Below are 10,933 nucleotides of genomic sequence, written 5' to 3'. Positions count from 1 at the left end.
AGGCCGCTCACAGAGAGCCACTAAGGATTACCCACACAGCTGTACACAATTTTATAAAGGGAAACGTTCCTATTATAAATCAGCTGTCCCAAAGAGTTATGGAGTCATGGAGTACCCATCACGTTTCATATATATATATATATATATATTCTGAGGCAGGAAGATCACTTAAACCCAGGAATTTTACCCCCCCCAAAATATATGTATTTTAATGTCCCCAAAATATGTATATTTTCCCCCTCCTATGAGACAAGATCAGAAGACTGTCACAATCAGGTGTTAGGAAACAGGTGCAAATGGTGGGAAAACAAGGTTAAGGGAATGAGTTTATAAAATGGGCCCACTGTGCTGACCTCCCACATGCTTTCTTTTCCAAGAAGCAGTTTACCTGCAGCCCTGGTGGCTTAAGTGGACAGGATATGTCACATTCCTCAGCAAACTACCTGTTATCTGCAGAAGAAATGCAGGCCTAAAATAATGTTGATAAGAGGAGCCCAAGTTACCTAAAAGGGGGAGACATTTGTGACCCTTTTCATGAACCAGATCCTGAAGCTCAGGGAGATAAGGATAATTCCTCTTAACCATAAAATCTATAAGATTTCCTTGGCCTTTCACTGCCCCATGCTGCTGAAATTCTCCATTTTATCTCCTTTAAGTAGCCAAGATTGATTCACACTGTGTTGATCTACTCTGTTGCTCCTTTTGCCCCTTCTATGTGCTCCCTATAATGTCATTATCCAATGGTCAATCTGACCCTCTCTAATCATGAGTCAACCAGATATTATCTATTTTCCGATGTTTTGCAACATGAACTATATGTCATCACCCATGAAGTATTCTAGCTCCAAATGTTGGACATATTTCTATCACATCTTTACCTAGAACCTTTAATTTACAGGAAATATAGAAGCTAGAGCAACAAGTAAATGACATCCCAATGAGGAAGGGAAATACAGGAGGTGGACTTTTCTTCAGGATGACTGACCAGTTCTCTTCATTAAGTCAGAATCAAATGAAAGGTGATATGCTATAGTAAAAGAAACATTAAGACATAACTAAGACATGCATTGAAGGTCTTGCATTTGGGTCTTGTTATAGCTTGGATCTTCAATGTCCCCCCAAAGGCTCATATACTAAAGACTTGGTCACCAGCCTGTAGGTATTAGGAGGGATGGAACCTTTAAGAGGTGAGGCTTAGTGGGAGGAAGTTGGGTCTTGAAGGCATGACCTTGAAGTTTATATTTGGACCCGCTCCCCTTTCTTTCTCTCTTTGCTTCCCAGCTGCCAGGAGGTGAGCATCTTTTCTCAGTCTGTTGTTCCCAGCATGATGTTCTGCCTCCATACAGGCTGAAAAGCAACTGAGCAAACTGGTTGTGGACTGAAACTTCTGAAACCATGAGCCAAAATAGGCCTTTCCTCCTTTAAGTTAATTTATCTCAGGTATTTTGTCACAGTGACAGAAAGCAGACTAACACAGGGAGGATTTGAAGAAATTAGCATATTAACTGTAAGGACATTTTAAAAATTTTGTCTTGAGATTGGCTCTTGCTCTGTTGCCCAGGCTCATCTTGAGTTCCTGGGTTTAAGAGAGCTTCCTGCCTTAGCCCATCTAGTAGCTGGGACCAATTTGTAAAGAACATTTGGCTCAGTTGGAGAAATTTGAGTATGTACTGAGTTTGAGAAGAGAAGCATTTATTCACATGAAGAAATGGAAATTATTGACTGAAAATATAAAGCTGGATACAAGACAGGAAAACATTTTCTTAAAATACATATTAATACATATGTGTGCATATGAAGATGTGGAGGGATATGAACCAAGGGTTACAATGGTGATCTTTGGGTGATGACAGAGATATTTTATTTTATTTTTACTGGGTTTGTGTTCCATAATGCTCAAGGACTGCCTTTTAATAACAGAAGTTTATTTAAATCTTAAAAAACCATTTCTCTCTTTGCTACTAATACATCATTATCAGATTTTTAGAAAGTTAATAAATGAATAAATAAATCTCCAGTTATTAGGCTTTCAAGGGCATGAGTTACAGTGGAGTTGACTTTGTGTTCCTAACACTTACCAGTATGCCTGGCAGCTAATTCAACAAATTCATGATAGATTCAAGAGAATAAATATAGTAACTAGACTTGAAGATATATTCTTGTTCTGCTTGGTAATTAATAATACTCTTTGTGATGATTTAATAAGCTATTGCTATGTTCAGTGACCAAAATTTTTGGACCATATTTTCCCGCAGATGCCTGACACTAACCACTGCTTGCAGAACCCAGGCAGTGGATCTTTGGTGGTCCATGATGAAGTAGAACCCTTCCTTAGAACTGTGCTGTATGTTACAGCTGCTTGAGTGACCATTTTGCTATTCCCCCCAACACGCCCTTTACTCTCTTATCTTCTTAACTTTATTCACAGTAATTCCCGTGTCTTGGATGCTCTTTCCTACAGTTTCTACTTAGAAAAAGTCTGACTGTTCCTGAAAGCCCATCTCAAATGTAACTTATTTATTGTTGAGTTCAGAATGACTCTCTTCTCATCCTGAGTTTCTGGACTAGTTATTCCTTCATTTCTGGTAACATCACCACCATTATCACAGGCCTGTCTTCCACCATCCATTCAGGGAAGAATCATGTATTTTCATATTTAGATTCCCAGTTTGTGGTTGGGAACATGGTAGTAATATTTGTTGATTTGAATTGAATGTATGTAATGAATAGCTTCCAGGGTGTTTTTTTTTTTTTTTTTTCTTTTCAGACTCGGTTAACAAGTTACTTCTGTGACTACTCTCTGTGCCTCATCAAAATATGTGTTATTTCTTTGGTGGCAACCAGTGAAGAGTGTATTATGGGGCCCACCTGATTTGGGAATGAAAAAAATGTGATAACTACTTCCTGGTACCAATTGTCTTCTTCATGCTCAGAGAGCAAAGAACAAAATTCCAAGGATATTGCCAAAGCTAGCATAAATAAATACAACATGATGAAGGGAGACACAGGAGAGATTATTGTCCAAGTAAGTCTCAACTGGAGTAGGAATCTGCTGCAGGCAAGTTCACATTTTGAAACATCACAGGCAGCAGAAAAACAAAATCCAGCAAAAGCAAGTATCTACAGGTTAAAAAAAAAAAATCAAACCAGAAGTGATTTATTCTTCTGGAACAAGCTTTTGTGTGTTTTTTATGGGTTTCATTAATTCTGAATTCTCATAAATAAGAAGTTCATGATGGAAGGGCCATTTTTATCATGTTGGCTAGTTTAGCCTTATCTTTTTTGCCTTTAGACTAACCTGGGAAAGTTTGGCTCCTGCTGTGTTTGGATAGGAACCCAGTACTGGCTAGGTCAGGCATGGTGCTTTTCTAACCTAGTTTGACTTACTGAGGAGTCCTGTTATGTGCCATGAAACCTCAACCATTGCTGACTGTACTAGAGAGGAACTCATGACCTACAGGCACCATCACCTACACTGAATGGTAACCCATGACGGGGCCTTTTAGGAAAAGTTCTACTCCCTAAAATGGATGATAGTGATGGCCAAGCCAATCAGATTCTCTCTGTGGGGACTTGGAACTGGAAAATACAGGAGAGACTCAGTCAGTGTGCATTTATTTGCGTATTAGAATGTAAACTTCAGGAGGGATGGTCTTTGCCTATGTATCTACTACTGTATACTTAGTGCTAAGGACTGGCATAGAATAGTTGCTTAATAAGTATTTGTTGAACAAATGAATAAATGATCATGTAAGTAGTCAAGTTAATAGAAAACACCAGAGCAGTGATTTTCTAGCTTGGGTATGAATCATACACCATGGAACTTTATAAAACTATGAAAGTCCAAGTGCTATTCTACTTCAATGAGCCTGGGTCCCAGTGTCTTCATTAGTTTCCAAATGATTTCAGTGACACACATCTAATAAATCCATGCTGTTCTGTGGACAATCAGGTAATCTAAGGACACCCTTGAGCTAGGAGGGATCCTCTCAGAAATCAAATGACCACAAAGCCCAAATTACTTTTATGTTTCTTTGATGTTCCTATACTTTTATTTTTGAAAAACTATCTTGGAACAATTTTCAATTTGCAGAAAAGTTGCAGATCGTCCAGAGAGTTCTCATATGCTCTTCACGCAGTTTCTCCTATTGTTAACATCTTATATCAACCATGATACGTTTGTCAAAACCAGGAAACCAACATTTGCACATCATTAATTAAACTCTGAAATTCATTCAAATTTTACAAGTCTTTCCACTAGTGTTCTTTTTTCCATTCCAGGATTCAATCCAGGATCCTGTATCATGGTTATTTTTCATGTCTCCTTTGTCGTCTCTGGTTTTATGACAGTGGCCCCATCTTTCCCTTTTTTCACGACCTTGACAGTTTCACAGAGCACTGTTTAGGTATTTTAAAGAATACACTTCACTTTAGGTGTATCTACTGTTTTTCTCATGATTAGACTGGGGTTATGTATTTCAGGGAAGAATGCCCAGGGTGGGGGTGTTCTCATCATGTCATATCAGGAATATGTGCTGTTAAAAACATGGTTGGTTAATGGTGTTAACTTCGATCGCTTGTTTAAGGTGCTATCTGCATTGATAGTACAGTTACTATATCCCCCTTTCCCTAAGTAGGCAAATCACTATGTCTAGACAACCTATGGGGTGGTTGGAGGGAAGATGTCTGTTGGGGGGATGGGTCTTAAGCTCCATCTCCTGGAGGGAATTATTACATAAGTAATTTGAACTTCTTCAATAAGGAATTTTGCCTCTTCTCCCTCACTTATTTACTTATTAAATCATTTATTCATATCAGTTTGGGCTCTTTTTTTTTTTTTTTTTTTTTTTCATGCTGGGGATTGAACCCAGAGCCTTGTGCATGCAAGGCAAGCACTCTACCAACTGAGCTCTCCCCAGCTCAATTTTTTTTGGGGTCTCATGCATATTTATTCTATACTTTTGGTTATACTGTGTTATTCATTGCTGGTAGGAATGCAAAATTGTCTTTTGTTGCTCAAATCGTGCCTGTGTCCCCTCATAAATCACTCCTTCTTCCTTTAACCCCAGAAACCACTAAATATTTTTCTATCTTTATAATTGTGCCTTTTCCAGAACTTCATATGAATTGAATCACACAATATATGGCCTTTGGGTCTGGTTTCTTTCACTTAGGAAAATGTACTTAATATTCATGTATATTGTATGACTACTTAGCATTTTTATTACCAAATTGTACTCCATTGTATGAATGTGTCATACTTAGTGTTTCTGTTTACCTGTTGAACAGATATGACTGTTTCCAGTTTTGGGAAATTACTAGTAAAGATGCTATAAACCAGCATGTATGTTTTGTGTGGACATAACTTTTCAGTCATCTGAGTAAATACCTAGAGCAGATTTGTTGGGTTGTATGGCTAAGTTTTATGTGAAACTTTATAAGCAACTGCCAAACTATCCTTCAAAATAACTGTAAGGTTTTGCAGTCTCACCAGCAATAAGTGAACATTCCTATTTGATGTCAGTTTTTTGGATTTTAACCTCTCTCTTAGGTGTGTAGTGATATCTAATTATGATTTCAATTTTCATTTCCCTAATAACAAATGCTCTTGAACAGCTTTTCATTATGCTTAGATGCCATCCATATATCTTCCTTGGTGAAGTGTTTGTCCAGATCTTTTGCCCATTTTGAAATTAATTATTTTTGTTTTTGAATTGTTAATTTTTGTTTTTTTTTGGTGGTACTGGGGATTGAACCCAGGGTCTTGGGCATGAAAGGCAAGCATTCTACCAACTGAGCTATATCCCCAGTCCTGTATTGTTGAACTTTAAGGTCCCCCCGCCCACTATATTTTGGATATATATGACTTACAAAATTTCTCCCTAGTTTTCGGCTTTTTGTTGTTGTTGTTGTTGTTCTCTTAACAGTTATCAATCACAGAGCATAAGTTTTGAATTTTGATGAAGTCCAATTTATCAATTTTTTTTCATGGGGTCTCACTTTTGGTATTGCATTTAAAAAATTATCACCAAACTCAAAGTCATGCATACTTTCTCCTTAATTTTCTTCTAGAAGTTCTGTAGTTTTACATTTTCAATTAGGCCTATGATCCATTTTGAATTAATTTTCGTATGAGTGGGAAATGTGTTGAGGCCCATTTCTTTTACATAGTACATCGAATTGTCTCACTACCATGTGTTAAAAAGACTACTCCATGAACTGCCTTAACACCTTTGTCAAAGTGAATCTCTACAGCTGGGCTAGTTCTTCTCAGAAAACGAACTTGATAACAAGGCCCAAATTGTACGGATAGGATTGCATTTCTTTGACATGTCTATTGTCTTTATTAGTACATCTATTTTTACCTGACCTTTGTTACTCAAAATAGCTGGGTTTTTTTTTTTTTTTTTTTTTTTTTTGCAGATAAAACAATCTGCTTAACAGTTTTCCCAAGGTTGTCTCTTTGAAGGTCTCCTGGCAGCTGAGTCCTTCTAGTAACCTTTGCAGGTACCCCATTGAAGGCAAGAGTGCCTGTGTTGATTATTACCTGTGGGTCCTTTGAAGATAAAAGATCCTGGTAGAGCCCAGTAATTAGTGCAGTGAGAATGCTATTGACTTCTGATACCTACCTCACCTGCTCGATGAGCTCTTTTTATTTCTTCCTTGATGTCATTCATAGATGGAAACCCATGTGGTACACTAAGAAATTGGCAGTTTCTATATAGTTCTGGACAACAGAGAGGAGTTTATCTTGCCATCTCAGGCAATTTATTTCTACTTGGTTCCTTTTCTGTATCTTGGGACAATGTCAAGCATGTGACATTTAGCACAGTGGCTAAAGCACACCGTGTCCTCTGATGTTAAGGGATGATTGCTGTCTAAAGGTCACAGGGTGTCAAGAGGTTTTCAGGGACTTACAAACATACTATTTTTCAGGAGCTTAATGACACGTTATTCCTCATAATTCATATTCCTCATTCCTTCTGGATACTACCCCAAGGAAAGTGCTCTATTTCATGTTAAGATAAATTCTTTTTCCCCTTTGACACTGTTAACATATGATTTTCACTTGGAGGACATACACCTGGGACATTTCTAAGATTATGTAAAATTCTCAGTTTGTTGACTGTAACTCAATCCTTTCTTAAGGAAGTATATTGAAATGTGATGTTGTTACAGGAAAACTTTGAACCTGCTATAATGTGGAAAAAATGTCATTCATAATGTTGATACATTATTAGTAGTAATATAATACTGATGTAACCAGGGGTCACAAGCTCGTATATCTATAGAGGGAATGAACTGGGCTGGGTATGAGAGAAGCGGAAGTAATGTGGGCCTTAGGAACAGGACATTTCAAGCACTTGTAAATGAGTTAGCGGCTCATCTCTGCCTGACTGAAGACATTCAGGATCCTGTATCACCAAATTGATTTCCGAGAGAGGTTAGAAATGGCATTCTCTCATGAAATCAAATCAGCCAATTTTATTTAATGTTAGTTATCCATTAATATCTTTTTTAAAAAAAATTTGTGTGCCAAAATAAATGCAGACTAAATAAATGTCCTGAAGATATTTAGAGAGAAGTATTTATAGGTATTCAGTTTGTGATCTCTGATTTATAAAAATCTGTGGCAGTGTTAGTTCATCTTAACAAATGGAATAATAGTGTCTTAGACTCGTTAGAGTGTGTTGGCATTTATGATGCAGTGCTGGATATCTTATTTGACCCTATGGCAAGGATTTTTCTAAACACAAATTTTTAGTTGCACAGTTAGTTTTATGTGGTGCTGGGGATCAAACCCTGTGCCTCCTATGGGCTAGGTAAACACTGTAGCACTGAGTCACAACCCTAGCCCCTATGACAAGGATTTTCATTCTCATTTTTTAGGTGGAAGAAGAGAAAGATTGTGACTTGCTTAAATCATAGCAGCTTGGCATGTGGCAGAACTAGAGGTGGCACCAAAGTCTCTTACCATAAGTCCAGATCTTTCCACTACACTAATAATTAAAGCAATAATAGTAGCTTCCATTTGTTAATGGCTATCATAATTCTCTCTCTTGATACTGTTTGTATATATTATTTCTAATCATCAAAACAACTTTGTCAATACTAGGTAGGTACTATTAATTTCATTTTACAGATATAGGAACCGTGACCCAGAGAGGTTAAATGACTTTCCCAAGAATCCACAACCAGTAAATGGCCAAATCAGAGTTAAAATCCCAGGCCCATTGATCCCAAAGTTCATGCTCTTTGGCTACCTCCATCCTGTCTCTCCCTTGAACAGAAATGGAACTAAAGGGTTGTGACTGCATTTACACCTCACCTCTCCTGCTACGCTGGAGGAAGGAGAATCCAGCCCAGGGGGAAGAAAATACTGAGGTAGCCTATAGGTTCTGTCTTGATTTCATAGTCCTGTACAGATCAGAGTAGGGACCTGTTAGCATTCTTAAAATTCCTGAGTTGCCTGGAGAGAGAGACCTCTTTGACTAAAAAATGCAGAGGTTTCAGTCAGAAAATATTAATGGTAATTTTGCTACAATGGTGTTTCTAAGAAATTGTGGGAAAAAAAATCCACAAATCTGATCAAGCCTCTAAAAACTAACTACATGTTTTCAGTAAACATAGCATACTGGAGAGGATGTTTAAACAATACCATGGGGGGATACAACAGGGAAACTACAGCACAAACAACCTGGCTTATTTAGCAATAAGAGGCAAGGGAAAAAAGGGAGGGGGAATATGTAGCTTAAGAGGTATATCAACAAAATATAAGAAGTGACTCTTGATTTGCAAAACGTAATTGTAAAAACATGAGATACTTGTGGAAATTTGAACACTGACTAGATATTTGATGATATTAAAGAATTATAAAATTTAAAATGCATTAGTCATTTTTAGAGACATGAAACTGTGAGGGCTGCTTTGGGCTTTTGAACTATTATTTATCTTCCCTTGGGTCATCTTCAGTGTTTTGGGATCTTATTACTTTAAAACATAACTGCCTCTTGTTATTGTGACTGAGTGACACAATTCTCCTTACTGGAGGCAACAAATGTGAGTTCTATTACTGAATATAGTTTTTTTCTTTTTTCTTTTTTGGTGCTAGGGATTGAAGACAGGCCCTGTGCATATTAGGCAAACCCTCTACCACCGAGCTACATCGCCAGCCTAATGTTATTTATTAACTTACTTTTGGGGTGCTGGGGATCCAACCCAGGGCTTCAAGCATGCTAGGCGAACACCATACCATTGAACTACATCCCTAGTACCCAGTGTGATTTATTTTGATTTATACAGATTCAATCTAATTTTTGCTCAAATAGTTATCTGTTTGTTATAAAATGATTTAATGACTTATCAAACTTTTCCCAGAGGATATAGATTTTAAATCCCATCTTCACCAAATACTAAATGCCCATATGTATTTGATTCTTTATATGGTCTTTGGACCTTGTCCCATTGTTTATTGATGAGCCAGCATCATGTTTTATAAATTACTATACTTTGGTAGTATATTTCAGTAGCTGACAGAATTTGTCACTTTTTATTGTTCCTTTTCAGAATTTTTTTTCCGTTTTTGTGTGCTTGTTTTTACATGTGAACCAGATTAAGAATTAGCTAATTGTTTTTTGTGAAAGCCCAAAGAGTAAATATTTTTAGACTTTTCTGTCTATTTTCCTCTGTAGCAATTACTTAATCTGCTGTTGTAATGTGCAAGCAAGAGTCAACAATAAGTAAATGAGCATGCGTGGCTGTGCTCCGATAAAACTTCATTTCTGAAAACAGGATGTGCTCAACTTGGCACACAGGCTGTTGTCTATTGACTCCCCCCTGGACAAATCTGTTTCCCTAAGTAAGAAAAGAATTCTTGATTTTTTTGGGGGATAGGGTCGTCAAATTTATAGATTATAGAAAATTGACAGTTTCATGGTATCAAGACTTTCTATTTTAGAACAGGAAATACCTTTTCATTTATTTAATTCTCATTTGGTGCCCTCAGTAGTATTTCAAAAAATTTCCCCTACATATTCAAATATATGTTCAGATTCAATACTTTAGTCATAGCCATTAGTGACACTAAATGTGTGCATGTTGAGATATTCCTTGACTGTTTTCTCTATCAATAATATTCTCTCAATTCTTTTCATCTCTGTTCTTTTCTGCTTCATTTTTCTTGCTTTTCTTAATCCTATTTTTTGTGTCTATTATTATGCTTTCAATGAAACTGTTCTCCTTTGAGTTGCTTTTGATATGGGCTGTGATGAAATCCTTTCAGTCGCAAGCAATATAAGCCAGTTAAAAGTGGTTTATAAGTTGAAGAAACTGTACTTCACATACAAAGAAGTTTGGAGACAGAAATTCCAGAGTCTCAGTGATGTAAGGAGAGTGATTTTTCTTTTCATGTGTGAGAATAAAATGACTATAGTAGCTCCAAACATTGTCAAGTGATAGCATATGAGAAAAGAATATATTTTTGACTTTGTGTCTTTTTTTAAGATCAAGGGAAACTTTCTTAGAAGCTCTTCAGAACTTTTATGTTTTATCAGCCAGCATCATATCATGTTCATTCCTAACCAGCCTCTGACAAAGGGAATAGAATTATCAGTCTTGAGTTAGACTAATTAACACTTACCCCTGGGACTAGATAGAGGCCCAGGAATCACTTATTATAAAGCTTTAGAAATCAAGTCAGGCTGATATTGGGTACAGTATAGACTGCTATGAAACAGAACAGATATATGATATATGATCTGCTATAGTTTGGATATGGTTTGTCCCCATTAGGTCCATATGTTGGAGGCTAAGTTCTCTGTGTGGCAGGATAGAGGTGGTAGGGCTTAGAGAGAGGTCCTTAGGTCAGTTAGGGACATTACCTTGGAAGGGATTAAGGTAGTTCTCAAGCAAGGGCTTTGATAAGAACCTGAGC

This window comes from Sciurus vulgaris (genome assembly GCF_902686455.1).
Source record: "Sciurus vulgaris genome assembly, chromosome: 3".
NCBI lineage: Eukaryota > Metazoa > Chordata > Mammalia > Rodentia > Sciuridae > Sciurus > Sciurus vulgaris.
The sequence above is the reverse complement of the archived record's forward strand: the minus strand, read 5'-3'. Positions refer to the sequence as shown.